The 15,847-nt window shown below is 50.5% G+C and overlaps 1 long non-coding RNA gene across 11 annotated transcripts; it reads left to right on the top strand.

Annotated features, from left to right (window-relative positions):
- The first annotated feature begins 299 nt into the window (after positions 1-299).
- Positions 300-6,911, top strand: LOC112646370 (uncharacterized). 11 transcript variants are annotated; one of them, XR_007411170.1, is made up of 6 exons: positions 300-652; positions 2,562-2,667; positions 2,799-2,970; positions 3,069-3,650; positions 3,906-4,552; positions 5,071-6,911. It is a non-coding gene; the product is annotated as an uncharacterized LOC112646370 (long non-coding RNA). The 11 variants fall into 11 exon arrangements; XR_007411167.1 differs by lacking the exon at positions 300-652 and adding an exon at positions 1,222-1,724; XR_007411171.1 differs by lacking the exon at positions 300-652 and adding an exon at positions 1,252-1,331.
- The last annotated feature ends 8,936 nt before the right edge of the window (positions 6,912-15,847 follow it).

The following is a 15,847-nucleotide window of genomic DNA, read 5'->3' as shown; positions in this document are numbered from 1 at the left end:
TGTTCATCATTCCAAACACTGTTCCCATCAAAGAATCCCCATCCCCTGGGCAGGTCTCTTCTAGATCCCTCCCGTTAGTGGGCTCCGACAGTAGTCGTCACTCGGCTTGATATCCTCTAGGTTCACCTATCCCTTAGCTTAGGTCAGAATTGTCCTTTTTTTGTGATGAAATACTCCTAACACAAAATTTCCTTCCTTGCTGTTTAAGGCTGAGCAGTACCCCGCGGCGTGTAAACATATTTTGTTCATGCGTTCATCAGCACGGGGGGGGGGGGGGCGGGGGGGGGGCGGTCTGCTGTGTTTAAAGGCTCCCCTGGGCGGCCACGTGGGCCAGGGAGGGCGGCCAGGGCAGGTCCGGAGCTCACCTGCCGGACCTGCCACCTGTGCTCCCTTCACAGGTGAGGCCCGGGCTCAGGGCACCTGGGTGGCCTGCCACGGGGCGCAGCCCGGGAAGGACAGGGCAGGGTCTGGCAGGGCTGCAGCCGCCGAGCCCAGCTCTTCCCGGCCGCCACCCGCCCCTTCCCGGACACACGTTCCCTCCCGGACACACGTCCCCAGCCAGCACAGCGGCGCGCCCCGTCCTCCAGTGCGCTTGCGCAGGAAGAGCTGCGCGGAAGGCGCGGGGCGCATGCGCGGGAGGCTCCGCTCCCCGGTAAGCAATCCAGGATCCGGGGTTTGGGCCCCGCCGGGAGCTCTGTTTATAAACACACCGCGCGGCCACAGGCGAGGGGTAACCCTAAAGGTAGTGAGGTTGGAGGTCAGAGGTCAGCAGGGGTGCCAGCGGGGAGGTCGGTCCCTTCGCCTCTGCCGGCTGCTGGTTGCGCGGTGGGGCCGGCCCAGCCACCCTACCGCGGTCCGGGGCTGCCGGGTGCGCCACGTGGTGCGCACGTGGTCCGGTCCCGGCGCGGCGCCTCCCTTCCCCCAACAGCGCCGGCGGCCCGCAGCGCCCCCTGGCGGCGGCTCTCCGCGCCTCACTGCGAGTCGCGCCTGCGCACAACGCGTCACGACGCGCCTTCCGGTCTGTGCGCGGGCCGGGCGTGGGTCGGTTGCGTCCTCGCGACAACTGCGCGTCCGCCGTCCCGGGGTCCCGGGGGGGGGGGGGGGGGGCGACCCGCCCAAGGTCACCCGCGCGGCGCCTGGGAGGCCCTGGGACCCCGCGGCCGGGGGCGGGGCCTCCGGGGTCCACGTGGCCTCGGAGGCGGAGCTCTCGGCCCCGCCCTCCCTCCCCGCCGGAGTGGGCGCTTCTGCGCTGCGGCCCCGCGGGCGCTCGCGGGGGGCCCGGTTCGCGGTTACTGCGAGGGGGCGGCGCCAGCGGCGACCGGGACGGGGAGGTGACGTGGCCGGCTTCCGCTGTTGCTCCCCCTTCCCCGGCCCGCGCCTTTGACTTCATGCCCTAGCGATTCCAAAAAGATTTGGGGAGGCTTACTTCGCACCCCCCTCCCCCGGCTTCTTTTTCTCTCCGCTACCCCCCCCCCCTTTTTTTTTTTTTTTTTTTTTTTTTTGCCATTTTCTCGTACAGGCTGAGTCGCCTCGCCGCTGCTGGCTGCCCGGTTAGCCGTTAGTCTTCTCTGCAGGTGGCCCGCCCAGCAGCACCTGCCGAATGTCTACGGTGTGCCCGCGCAGCTGCACGCTCCACGGCGCCCAGGCGCCCAGCCCTCGGCACGAAGGGGGCAGCTCTCAGCCCGCCTGAGTTACCGCGAAAGCCCCCGAGTGCTGGCCCACAGGTCAGGCCCTGGCCTTGACCTAGGGGCCGGGCCGGGGCGGGGCGGGGCGCGTGCATTCGCGGGTCTCAGGCCTGCGCCGAGCACCGAGCACCGTGTGCTGAGAATGATCCTAAACCGCAGGCTTTCTTGTAAATCTCGTGTGGTCCACTGGTGCACCGAGAATGCTTCTGCTTGCTTTCGCTGGACTCTTGCACCCGCCGCCAGCCTGTGCTTGAAATCCCCCCGGTGATTGTCCAGAACGGAGTTGCTTCCCAGCCTCCCACATTAAATGTCATAAACTTGGATTAAACGTAATAGGTGATACGAGGGATCCCTGGGTGGCGCAGCGGTTTGGCGCCTGCCTTTGGCCCAGGGCGCGATCCTGGAGACCCGAGATCGAATCCCACATCGGGCTCCCGGTGCATGGAGCCTGCTTCTCCCTCTGCCTGTGTCTCTGCCTCTCTCTCTCTGTGACTATCGTAAAAAAAAAAAAAAAAAAAAAAAAAAAAAATGCAATAGGTGATACGAACACGGTTGAGGTTGCATTAAGTAAGAAGTGAAGCCCAAAAGACCCTGGAATTTCATCAGTGGTACGAGCATCTTCTTGATGATGGTTTACAAATACTATTCTTCCTCAATGTGTTGTGCTGTTTACAATAGAAAGGCTACAGGCTTGACACAAAGTTTAGTTTAACTACATTGTTAACTTTCTCTATTACTTCCTAAAGTCTAGACAGAGGGGTTAGCAAGTGTTTTCCACAAAGGGTCAGAGGGCCAAAATATTTTAGGCTTTGCCAGATACACATAATCTGTCACATATTCTGTTTTGTTTTGTTTAACACCCTTTTCAACCTTCAGGCTCTGAACTATATAGAATTTTCAGATGGATGAGTTCAGGCTACCAAGGTGGAGTGTCTGAGCGCGGGGTTGGGAACGCTGTTTCCAGCATGTGGATCCAATAGAGGTAAATAATCTTCAGAGCATAGGTCACGGTAGGATAATTGGGAAGTAATGTGTTTTGAGACTTTGTTGTCCATAGTACTGATTTCACTGTAAACTTATATAATTTAATTTTTGATACTGTTTGTTTAACAGCAAGCCCACAGAATTTATCATTTCGTACTCGTGAGCCAGCTGCAGCTCAGCACTGGTCTTACCTCTAAGGGAAGGTGACAGTGGGTATGGCGGTTGGTGATCGATGTTCACTTCACCTGGGTTCCACTTGGCCATACCCCAAGGTCACCCCCAATGAGTCAACAGCCTCCTGGTGAGTGGGGGCCGGGCTGGTCTTGTGCTTTTGACCAACAGAAATCAGTGAAAGGGGTAGGATGTCAGTCCCTTGACAATGTCATGTTGTACTTGAAGGATGGTGGACTTCTCGCCCATCATGCTCATGTTCCCGTGATGACTGGAGACAGCCTCTCCTGCTGGCCTTGCAGGAGCAAACAGCCAAGTTAACTGCCCCTGGATAGTGCCACGTGGTAGGGGACTGTGGGCAGTCAGCCTCCAGGACCCGAGGGTGGCCTCCAGCCAGATACCAGGAAGAAGCTATGGCCCTTGGCCATGTAGTCACAGGGAAACACATCTGCCAGCATCCTGAATGAGCTTGAAAGTGTAGCACCTCCAGATGAGAACAGAGCTCAACCTACACCTGGATTACAGCCACAGGAGACCCTGAGGGGATGATAGAGACCCAGCTAAAGCCAAGGGCCAACTCCTGCCCTATGGAAGCTGAGGTGAGTGCATTTCTGTTTGTTTGTTTGTTTGTTTTTGTTTTTTTAAGATTTTATTTATTTATTCATGAGAGACAGAGAGAGGCAGAGACACAAGCAGAAGGAGAAGCAGGCTCATCACAGGGAGCCCAACGTGGGACTCAATCCCAGGACTCTGGGATCATGCCCTGAGCTGAAGGCAGACACTCAACCGCTGAGCTACCCAGGCGTCCCAGTGAGTACGTTTCTTAAGTCACCAAATTTGTGGTCATTTGTTATACCGCAACAGAAAATGAACACATTATTCGCTACGTTTATGTGCCTTTCTGCGTGTGTGTCACATTTCTCAATTTTAGAAGGTTGGGGGAGGAAATGTAAACATTACACAATAAAAATAGCAGGAACGAACGTACTCAGATGTTGGCCAGAGTGCTCTCAGACATGTGACTGAGGAGCGGTAGGTTTATGTTTGGGGTTGTTTATTCCCCAGGTGACTCACTGTCCTGCCTCCGTGGCCTGTCCACACTGTGAAGCGGGATTGAGGTCAGGAGCTGGCCCTGTTTTCACCTCTGTGCCAGAGCTCCCTGCCTACCTGTGTGTCTCAACGTGCTTCCATTTATTCACCTCTAAAGCGGAGATGACCGTAGTACTGGTGTCAGGGCACAGCTGGACAGGATTCGGTGAGGCAAACATTTTCAACAGACCATGTTATGGCCACTGTCCCTTGCAGCCCTCACCCATTAAGGAGCCATCAGGGGGCAGAGGGCTGACCCCAGCTCTGGGCCCAGGTGGGTCTATACCATACACGGTGAGTGATTCAGGAATCTAAGTAGCTGTCTACCATTCCCTGAGCCATCTAGGAGAGGTCAGGCCTCCATTTGACAGGGTTTTCCAGAAAAGGGTTCTTCCCTTTTAAGATACAGCCATGAGAACAGAAGGCCTTTCCTCTCCAGATGCCACGGGAGGGGGTGAGCTGTGGCGGCCGTGGGGCTTCCAGGCTGCCACAGGATGAGAGCGGAGCTGGCCTCATTGTTGACTGAGGGAGCTGGAGCCATGGGGTTGAGCTACTCCGAAATTCCATCTACATCCAGATCCCAATCATGTGGACTGAGACATTTCCGTGTTGTTTAAACTATTGTGAGTTGAGTTTTCTGGCCGAACTTGCATCCTGATGAGGTTATCACATAAAGCTATACAATGGGGAGGGCGGGCTGGGGGGGTTATGAGGGACAGTGGATGACGGGTGTTGGATTCGGTGTCTGCAGCTCCTCTTAGAGTTGGGTATGGGGGGCGTGGCATACTGACAACCATCTTATCACAATTGAAGCCCTGGGGGGCCTTCTCTGTGCTGGCTGCCACCTCCAGCATCTTGATCTCAGACTCCCAGCCCCCAGGACTGTGAGAAGTTGGTGTCAATTGTTTGTAAGTGGCCCCAGGTGGTGATGTTTGTTACAGCAGCCGGAGCTGACTAACACAATCCCCACATCAACCGGTATGCTCCATTGCTTCTGAAGTTTTGTCACAAAGCACTTCTGTGCTTGAGCGAAATCACTGTTGGCCGTGTGAGCACTGGCCCTCTGCGTCGGGCCTCCCACATGGTCAAAGCTGGCAGAGGCTCTGCAAATGCTGAGCGCCTGACTTTGGAATTTGCACAGGACGCTCCCATCCTGCCTGGCACTCAGCAGCTGTGAGGAGAAGGAGTCTGGGCTCTGAGGAAGGGAAACGTCCCCACTGCCCCTCACTGTAATGTGACTAGGACTACCTGTGGATGCCCCCCATCCAGCCTCAGGGACACATGCACCGGAGGAAAGTTCAAGCTGGTGTGGGACCCGCTTGGACCATGGTTTCTGGGCCTGGGCCTCCTGGCTGTTGCTTGGCTTCCTGCTTTAACTCTGCTATGCCTCGTCCCCTTCTTCCCACATCCCAAGCAATCCCTAGATTCTGTTGTGGTTCTAGGAGCCTTGTCCCTGATCACAGGCCTGTATTCTGTTTCCTGCCACAGAGACCTGGAGGTCCGGCCGCCTCAGCACCTCCATGGAGGGGCCCTCTCACCCCTCCCCCAGGACTACACGTCCTCAGCGCTACCCCTGGAGCCTTTGCTCTTCTCTTGCCTGTGGAATCGCACAAAAGAGAACAGGGTCCCTGGGCCCCAGCCTGGCCTCCCACTTTGCCAGCCAGACTTGAGGGCCCGCCCCAGAGGAAAAAGCTCCTGCTAATCACACTGCCCAGTATGCAGATAGATGAATCTTCCCAGACCAGCACGGGTCTCAAGGTTGGCCTAGCAGTGACGAAACTGAGCAGGCCGATGACTGGACTCCCAGCCCGCAGCCCGCCTCGGCTTTATCGGCCGTGTTTTGCCAAACAAAGGCCCTGCCGGCCCTGGGAGCTCATGCTGCCACTCCATTGAAATCCCGAGGTGGTTCCCTATTAATCACTCCCTTATGGTGCCTCAGAGGCCAAAAGGAGTCAAACAAAACCTCTCTGCTAAGCAGGAAGAGCTTTGCAGAGGCCTGAGCAGCAAGATTCCTCAACCGTTCTCCAGTTTAACACTAACAAGATGCTGGGGCCTCCCGGACTCACACAAACAAACCGGAATCGCTGCCTGGCTGCTGGAGGGGGACTTGGAATGTGACTGGCTCCTCCTGTGCTCCAAAGGCTCCATGTAGGAGGCAGGGCCGGTGAGGGAGCTATCAAGCCTGCACGCAGCCCCTTCCTTATTTTAAAACCTAAAAAGACCCAATTAAATGATTTTTTTTTTAAGCAGACACATACTAGGAAGACAGAAGAAAAATATTTTCATTTCTCTCCCTTCTCTGGTGTGACCTTGACTCTCAACTCCTCTGTCTGTCTTTTCTTCTAATGTCACCATCCTGCATGAACTGATAATATTGCATTATTCATTATTCTATAAATATGAAGTTTGGCTTCTCTTTTTATTAATTTTTTAAAGATTTTATTTATTTGACAGAGTGTGCACAAGCAGGGGGGTGGGGGCAGAGGGAGAGGGAGAAGCAAGCTCCCCACTGAGCAGGGAGCCCAATTCAGGACTCGATCCCAGGACTCTGGGATCATGACCTGAGCCGAAGGCAGACTCTTTACTGACTGAGCCACCCAGGCACCTCTGGCTTCTCTTTTTAAACAGACACACCAAGGCCAAACACTGAGCCATCATTCACCAAGACAAGTCTTCATTTCCCAAGGAGCAGACCTGTTATCTGTGGGCCAGCATTTGGATCGTCCTGCTGCAGAGAGAAATGGCTTTTCTGTACAGATGCTGTGGCCTCTATCAGAGGATAGTCCTAGATTTTTATGCCTCTGAATGAAAGCACATTCTTTTTCATAAAAATTTAATTAAAAAAAGAAGGAAGGGGAAAAAAAAAGCTGGCTCAAAGAACACTTGTGTGCCATCCGTTCACATGAGGGCAGAAGTCTATCCAAGACAAATGCATCATATTAGCTTGGAAAATCAGATGATTAATAAAGATACAACAATTCATTGGAAAGGCATCATCCTTGGGCTAGCAGTATAGGGAGCGTTCTTCAAAGTATAGCATTTGGCACGCTGTGGATATAGCAGTTGTCTTGTGAATCTAAAACAGGTTTGGTACAGACAACAGGAAGGTTGGGGGAACACATAGCATCATCGCACTGGGTGATCAATAAGGTGCTGCAATCCAAGAGGGCAGGAGCTCTCCTCACACAAATAATAAGCCTGAGAAACAGATTATATGGCTTGATTTGTGATCGGCAAGGCCTGCTCACTCCTTAAAGGTTAACGGAATGAAATGACTGGCACTCATCCATGTTTGGAGTATGGATAGTCCAGCCTAGCATGTGCTGTGATCAAATAGCAGAGGAAATCCTACCAGGGCAGTTAAAAAGTACTTCTGCAATATTGCTGTTGTGAGGGTTTTTTTTTTTTTTAATTAAAAAAATGACACTCTTAATCGGAAAGATGATTATGATAATGGTTCTACAGTGCTTCCTAAGGATCCATCATACCAGTAAAGGGAGGAAATTTAAGGTACAGTGGGGGGCCAACTCACTATTGTTCCAGGAAGGGCTCAGGCACTTGATGGCTCTTCTCTTTGAAAAATGCTGCTAATAATTAGAGAGTTTTATGTTTTGCTTTATGGTCTGTAGCACAAATCAATGCGCAGGTTCCCCACCCCACCCCCTGCCACGAGGCACCCCCCCCACACACACAAATCAGACACGTTCCTCCCATTCCATCCTTGACATGGGCTGTCTTTCCCCCAGTGACGAAGAGACCAGGAGCCAGCTAAGCCTCTGACCTACCTTCACAATGCAGGCTGTGAGCACAGTGAGTAATGTTGGCACTTAGGTTCTCCACTCCCCGCTTCCACCCGTGAGAGGCCTTCTGAGGCAAAGATTTATGGGGTTTTGCAAAGAGTCATTGATCGATGCATGGACCATGCAGTTATTTAAAATGATGTCAACTAAGGATTTTTGATAACGTGGAGAAATACCATGGAAAACAGATAGGAGACAGTGCATGTGCACACATGTGTGTGCGTGTATGCACTCTCAGAGAAATGCACCCAACTATTGAAAGTAGTCAGTAGTGAGGTTGAGCATGTGGCTAGTTTCTTTCTTATAAGTATTTCCTGATTTTCTCCAATGGACATATATTGTATTTCTAAATCAATAGATGTGTCATTTTTTTTTTTTTACAATGAAGTATAGCAGACATTGAAATGGCTCTCCAATATTTCTCCCCCCACCCCTCCCACCATGCCACCTTTTTCTGATGATTGATTTCTGTGGCCCGTTTAGGTCCCCTTTACTCCATTCTTGTGCTGGCTTGTTGCTTGGTAACAAGCATTTTTACTGATTGCTTGTTTCTCGTCAGCACTCGTTAGCAATGCTGCATTGCAGCACGATCTGCTGTGAAATTATCTCCATCCAGGGCAATAACCAAGACCATCTAACCTCAGTGATCACACCTTCCACCTAATGAGATGTGAGTGCCACTGCCAGCTTCCCAAAACATTGCATTTCATTAATGTCCCAGCAAGAATAACACCTTGAAGATTCGAGGGCCCTAGTTTTTGCTTCTATGTGCAGCCATGAAAATCTCTCCTTTTATCCTACCCCTGATGTGCTGCTGGTCCTCAATGTCTGTTCTTTGCCCTGTTGTGGCAAATGCCTTCTGGCTACCTTCCTAGTAGCTCCCTCCCGACCTCTCTCCTTTTCCCGTAAAGAGAACCCTGATTTTGTCCAGATACCTACCTTCTATCCACTGCAGGAGAAGCAGGACCCAGCTCATAAGAGAGGATCATGACTGAACTAAGACAAGTGTGGTGGCGAGTTTCACACCCCTTGCCAGGAAGTGGTTTGGGCACAGGTGGAGAGGGTAATTTTGGCCAACAAGACATGAAGGGAGGTGGGCTGGAGTAGGAGAAAAGTGTCATTGTTCCTAAAAAGCAATACATGAATCAAACATGGTCTCCACATCCCAGTTTGGGAAGATAGGGGTTGTAAGGCCCCTGTAGCCACCTCAAAAGCATGTGATTCAATACATCAAGGACACAGAGCCACATGGTGGAGAGAAAGGGAATCCTTGGCGACACCACGGAGTCACTGAATCAACACACCCTAGGCTCACCCTTTCTCCTAAGTCCTTACATGTGAGGTCATAAATCCCCTCTGTGTTGGAGCCACATTGGGCTGGGGTTTCTGCTATTTATAGCCAAAGCCTTCTAACTGAGCCAGTGCCAAAGTTAGACATGTTTGAGTGATGTGAATCTCCTGGTCACCCGCTGCAGAGGGTGGCTCACCTGTCCTGGATCATCCAGAGCACTCATGGTTTACGTCATGATTCTGGTACAGTTTCAATAGGAGCCCCATTTTACTCTCCAGAGTGTCGTAGTCTCTGAGGATCAATTATATGGTCATCATTCTGAGTCAAGCTGTGTCCCTGCCATAGTCATGTGTTGAAATTCTGCCCCTAGTACCTCAAAATGTGACCTTACTTGGAATAAGGCTGTTGCAGATGTACTTCATTAAAATGAGTGGCCCCTAATCCAATCTAGCTGGGGTTCTTATAAAAAGGGGGAAATTTGGAGATAGATCCTCCCCTAGAGCCTGCAGAAGCACATGGCCCTGCTGACACCTCCATCTAAGACTCCTGGCCTCCAAACTGTGAGACAGCACATTACTGTGGACTAAGCCACTTGGTTTGTGGTACTTTGTTTTGACAATCCCAGGACATGTACAGTCAACCTACCTAAGGCTGCATCTGAGAAGGAAGGAATCTCTCCGGCTGCCGGTGATCCGAGGTGTCAGCATTTGAGAGGAGCCTTGATCGAGGAAGGGATGATATTTGGAGAGAGGGCCCGAAACATGAGCCAAGGGCAAAATTACAGACAACTGCTAACTCATCCTGACCCAATGAGATGGAGGCAAGGGAAGAGTCCAACTCCAGGGTACCTGGTGCTCCTCTGAGGGGAGTAATCCTGCTGTGAGGGGCAGCAGCAGAGGAGGTAGGGCATTCCATACTGTGTAGTCTTGGTCCAAGTATACACCAATATGCAGAGGAGACAGCAGAATGCTCAGAAACAGATCCATGTACCTGCGAGCACCTAATGTGTGACAGAATGGGGTGGGCCTGCAGAGCTGTAGGGGAAAGACTTGGTTTGCAGCCAGTGGAGTGAAGAAAATTATGTACATACACATCTGTGAAAGAAGCAGAACCTCTACCTCACATCATATGCAAAAGTCAATTCCAGGTGGATCAAAGAATTAAATGTGAAAGGCAGAGCTACAGACTTTCAAAAGACACAACAGGAGAATTATCTTCATGACTTCATGATTTCTTAAGTCATTAAAAGCACTGATCGGGGGCACCTGGGTGGCTCAGTGGGTTAAGCATTTGCCCTTGGCTTATGTCATGATCCCAGGGTCCTGGGATCGAGTCCCACAACTTTGTCAGGCTCCCTGCTCAGTGGGCAGTCTGCTTCTCCCTCTGCCCCTCCTTCTGCTCATGCACACACACACTCTCTCTTTCTCTCAAATCAATAAATAAAAGCTTTTAAAAAAATAAAAGCACCAATCATACATAATGACAAATCAAACTAAATTAAAATCAAGAAGTTGCTCATCAATATGTAGCAACAAAAAGAACATGAAAATGAGAAGGCCAGTCTTGGAGTGGAAGGAAATACCTGCAAGAGGTATACAACCGGGGATCCCTGGGTGGCTCAGCGGTTTAGCGCCTGCCTTTGGCCCCGGGCACGGTCCTGGAGTCCCAGGATCGAGTCCCGTATCAGGCTCCCGACATGGAGCCCGCTTCTCTGTGGGCCTGTGTCTGCCTGTGTCTCTGCCTCTCTCTCTCTCTCTCTCTCTCATGAATAAATAAAATTTTAAAAAGAAAAAGAGGTATACAACCAACCAAGGCCCATTTTCCAAATATTTCAAGAGCTTCAAACAGATGAGGAAAAAACAGACAACCCAAGAGAAAAATGGGTAAAACACTGGACCAGGCACTGCACAGAAGAAGTTGTCTGGATAGCCGGTAAACATTTGAGAGAGGTATTCCACCTTATCAGAAGTCACACAAGTACTATTAAAACTATGATGGGGTATCTCTGTATCTTCCAGGCTGACAAAAATTTAAAAGTCTGGCTGAGATACAGAGCAAGAGAAGGTGGGAGTGCAGTCTGGTACAAAGGCTTCCGAAAATAGTTGGACATTTTCTAGGAGATTTGAATTTTGGGTATCATGTGACTCCCAAGTGTACTTCCAGATATACAACCAAGGACACTCATTCTCAGGTGTCCCAACCCCCTGGAGGGCTTCTGGGCCCCGCTCCCAGAATTTGAGTCCGAAGGTCTGGGTCGGACCCCAGAATCTGCATTTCTAACAAGTCCTTAGGTACTGCTGAAGCCGCCGCTCTGGGGACCACACTTTGGGTAACACCTAGAGAGATGTGTGCTCACGTGTTCCAGGATACAGGGACAGGAGGCGTTCTTGGAGTCAATTGCTGCAAACATCCATCAGCAGTTGAATGAATACAGTGTGTTCATCCAGCAGAATCCTAGAAAGCATTGGGAATGAATGGCCGACACCACTTGCAAAATACGGATGCATCGTCCAAACCATTTGAATGTAAAACGCCAGACACAGAAGACCCTAAACGGTATCATTCCAGTCACAAAAACCTTCAAAGCAGGTAAATGCAGCCCATAATTCAGGGGTGCATGCATACATGATAAAACTCTAAGGGAAAGCAGGAAAACAACGCAGAAGTCGGTGTGGTGCTTTCCTCTGGGGTAAGGGGAGAGTGAGTAGTGTCACCAGGGAAAGTGTGCTGGTTACGGAATTATGGCCTGCTGGCACCAAACCCATCCTTCTGCATCAGCTTTGTGATGTCGGGACTGGAAGCTGCACTCCACACTTGGGCTCAGCCATTCGGATCCCTCTTTAGATCTTCCAGTAGGCGATGCTGGACAATGCCTGCCAGGCTGGAAGAGGGAGGAAGAACATCCTTCTTCTGGTTCCTTCCATTTGGGTCTCCACCTGTCCTGTTCCTATGGTCTGTTCTAGGGAGGTTTCTTCACCCCTGATTCCTCTGCCCCTTACTGCAGCACCTGTCTGCTATTTTTTCTGAGAGACCCCTCAGAATCACAGCACCAGCCAGCCACCACCTCACAAACCAGAGTTTCAACTGCTCCAAGTTCTTAAGTTTCAATAACTCTAACCTTGTCACTTTGTCCCCTTGGGTAACCTGCACTTCATTTTGTTGCCACTTCCAAGAGATACCCAGAGTTAGCTTTTTATGCTTCAGTTACCTAGTTCATGGCCTCATACCTTAGCACACAGTTCTTTACATCAAGTTTTGTCTGTTAAAATCAGTCAGTGGCTCTTGTCTTCACACTCAATGCTTCATGGTAACCCCTAGAATGGAGCTCACAGGCTATCACCCTGTGCAGCAAGAGGGGGACAGGCAAAGGGGACATGCACCAGCGAGCAGCCTCTGCTGCTTTCAAAGAGCCTGCTTGGAGGATGGCCAGCTGTTCCAGTTTGCTGGTCATCCTGAGCTCTGGGACCTCTGGTTAAATACATTAACCACAGTGATGTTGTATGACCACCACCCTTGGCCTCAGGGAAGGTGGAGACATGTCGTGTTCTAGCTGGGCTCCGTACCATCCCAGGCAAAATCAGAGTTGTGCTAATTAGGAGGAAGTGCAGAATAGGTACAGACAAGGCTGCCAGTGGTTGTGCCCTTTTAACTCCAGACTGTAATGATTAACCACCCTGCAACACCGCCAGCAAGCACACAACTGCCAGCAGAGCTGTGACCAGACACCAGGTCTTCTGACGGTGGTCCCTTCGTTCGAGCACTGCTTCCCTTCTGGCATCCTGGAAAGGAGAATTATCTCTACCATGGAGTATTTTATTTTATTTTATTTTATTTTATTTTTATTTTTTTTATTTTGTTGTTGTTTATAAGATTTTACCTATTTATGAGAGAGAGAGAGAAAGAGAGAGAGAGAGAGGCAGAGACACAGGCAGAGGGAGAAGCAGGCTCCATGCAGGGAGCCTCACATGGGACTTGACCCCAGGTCTCCAAGATCACGCCCCAGGCCGAAGGTGGCGCTAAACTGCTGGGCCACCGGGGCTGCCCCCCTGGAGCGTTATAAATCTTGGGTGGCTAATTAAATTCTGTAGGTGAGGGGCTGGGCAGTACACCTGCCCGCCCACAGAGGGTAGCTGCTGAGCGATTGTGGTCCCCAAAAGGAAAGGTTTTATAGAAGTTCCATTTGTCTTTCTGCGCTTAGGGTCAAGCATGGCTTTTTCCAAGTGGGAACCTGGGGTTTACATTCTTAATTTTGAGACAGGTTCAGAAATCTTGGGTCCTGTACTCTTTTTTTTTTTTTTTTTTTGGATACCTTTTATTTATTTGGTGCTTTCCTCAGACATTGATTATCATTTTATTCTAGGTTTATTCAAAATATCCTTTAGGACCTACATTTGCAACTATTGGTGTGGTAAGAAAATGCTTGCCAGGGAGGATTTCAAACCTGAGAAGTGAATATGCCCACTCACTTCAAATTCAGCAGCTCATTCTATCATGGCACTGATAAACATAAAAAGAGGGAAGCAAAATTATGTCTTATAGATTTAATCTTTTCGATTAACGTAAGCTTTGTAAAACTCTCTTAGGCAGCTGGTTTTCCCTTTTGAAGCCTTAATTGGTTAAACCGTGGAGGGGAAATCTGATCGGGGGGGTACTGGACAGCCAAGAGATGCTGGGCTGTGCACATTTCATGTGCGTTTTGCGGCCTCCCAGAGCCGCATCAGCTGCAAAGGTACACACAAAATAGGAGGCCACATCTCATCTGCTTCCAATTACCCCAGCGCCGAGTGTGTCTAGTACAACCGCACTTTTTATAAATGGCTGGGAATTGGGCTGGAAGCCAGGGCTTCTTGAATCCCATTTCCTTCTCTAGGCTACAAATTTCTTCCCAGATGTGAGAAGCTGCATTCACTTTTTCCTTTTCTCCCACTTCAAAACAGGGACGACAGTAATGCACGTCCAGAGGAGAGTGAGATCCAGGCAGTCCCTCCCTGTGGCAGGGAGTCCGTGGAGTCCCAATTTCATTTCGTCTCACTGCTTTTGCTCCTGTCATCTTCCCTCTTCAGACCTCAGAGGATTTCAGTTTGCACTCTGACACTTGGGTCTGTTTTTGGTTTGTTTTTTTTAAACTTGAGTTCCAATTACGCTTTTAGGTTGAAATGTAGGAAATTAGTGACCATTGACCACAGTCGACCACTCCTGAATGGCAGTAGGGCAATTCAGCCTGATGATGATGAGTAGCATGATTGAGGTCTGGCTCACCTGCCAGGCGCTGCACTGAGCCTTTACACCCATGACCCCCATTCCATCTGGAGGTTTACAGGAAGTGGGGAAACTGAGGCATGGGGAGGGACCGAGTAACTTGCCCAGGATCATGCAGGTGTTAAGTGTGGGAGCTGCACCTGAAGCCTGAGGGGGCTGTCCCTGCACCCACTGCACCTGTGTGCCATCAGCTGTCCTAACGTCGGGGCAGAGGCATATTGTCACCTGTGTGGGTGACAAAGCATTTTGTAGGAAAGATTTAAAGGATGAAATACTTTGTGCTTACGTATTTTTGAAAATTCACCTCCGACTAATAAATTTCAGCAACTGGCAAGAAGCAGGCTACAAGGAGCCCAAGTGGGAATTGACAACACCGTGGTCTGGGAGCTAAACCAGCAGCAGCCCACAGATGACCCCCCTTTCACCTCTTTCAACCTCTGTTCCCTTGTCTGTGCTGTCAGACAGGGCTGGTGATGGTGTTCACAGGGTTGTTCAGAGAATGAAATGAGATGTGCAAGGTGCCTCGCACAGGGCCTGGCCCACGGTAGTAGCTCAGTAAATGTTAGCTGAAATAAAGTATGACACGGCATATTGCCAAAGGAAGAGACCTGCTTCTGGGACAAGTCTGATTAATTTTTCTCCAACAGCTACCGTGAGCTGGGATGAGACACTTGGAGCCTGAGTCTCTATCCTCCCAGCTGTCAAATAGGACAACAATGGTCTCTAACCACCTCATGAGGATGGACGAGGAGGTGAAGCTGCAGGGTGTCATGAAGAAGATCCTGCACCATAGGTACACATGAGAAGCCAAGAGCCACGAGACTAGGGCCCCTAACCCACTCCATCTGAATGGTGGCCTCCCGGTTGTAAATAGACGTGATGATGCCTCCCTCCCTGTTGGCATCTGCTAGCAAATCAGATTAAAACAAAAGCAAAAAAACAACTTTGAACATGATAGAAGCAAAGTATTGTTTTAAGACATGAAGACATGGGACGCCTGGGTGGCTCAGTGGTGAGCACCTGCCTTCAGCTCAGGTTGTGATTCCGGGGTCCCAGGATTTAATCCTGCATCAGGCTCCCTGCAGGGAGCCTGCTTCTCCTTCTGCCTATGTCTCTGACTCTCTGTGTGTCTCTCATGAGTGAATAAATAAAATCTTTAAAAAAGAAAAAGACATGAATACTGATCCTTAACATGCATGTGGGCAGGATAGATATTTCCTAGTATCTAAATTTGTATCTTGTTCTCTCTACATTTATTTCTGGAAGTAGCCAAGCCTAGGGTGCCCTTGTCTGGGGGCAGCTGGGATTGCAGAACTGAAAGCACCAGCTTCCAGTGTGGAAGGTTATGCTAGAGCTTCCGAGGAGTGAGGCTAGGGAAGAGTTCCCAGAAGGGGCACCCAGACAGCCCCGATATGCTTTCTCCTCTGAAGTGTTCCCTTCTTCCCCATTTCCCATGCACAGAATCATTCATTATGTGCTCCACTGTCTGCTTCTTTCACTAAACACCAGGCTTGGGGTTCATCCACACTGTCGCATGTATCAACAGTCCATCCTTGTTAGTACTGATG

This window comes from Canis lupus, chromosome 6, assembly GCF_003254725.2.
Source record: "Canis lupus dingo isolate Sandy chromosome 6, ASM325472v2, whole genome shotgun sequence".
NCBI classification, from domain to species: Eukaryota; Metazoa; Chordata; class Mammalia; order Carnivora; family Canidae; genus Canis; species Canis lupus.
Note: the sequence above shows the minus strand (reverse complement) of the source record. Positions and strands in the feature narration are given on the sequence as shown.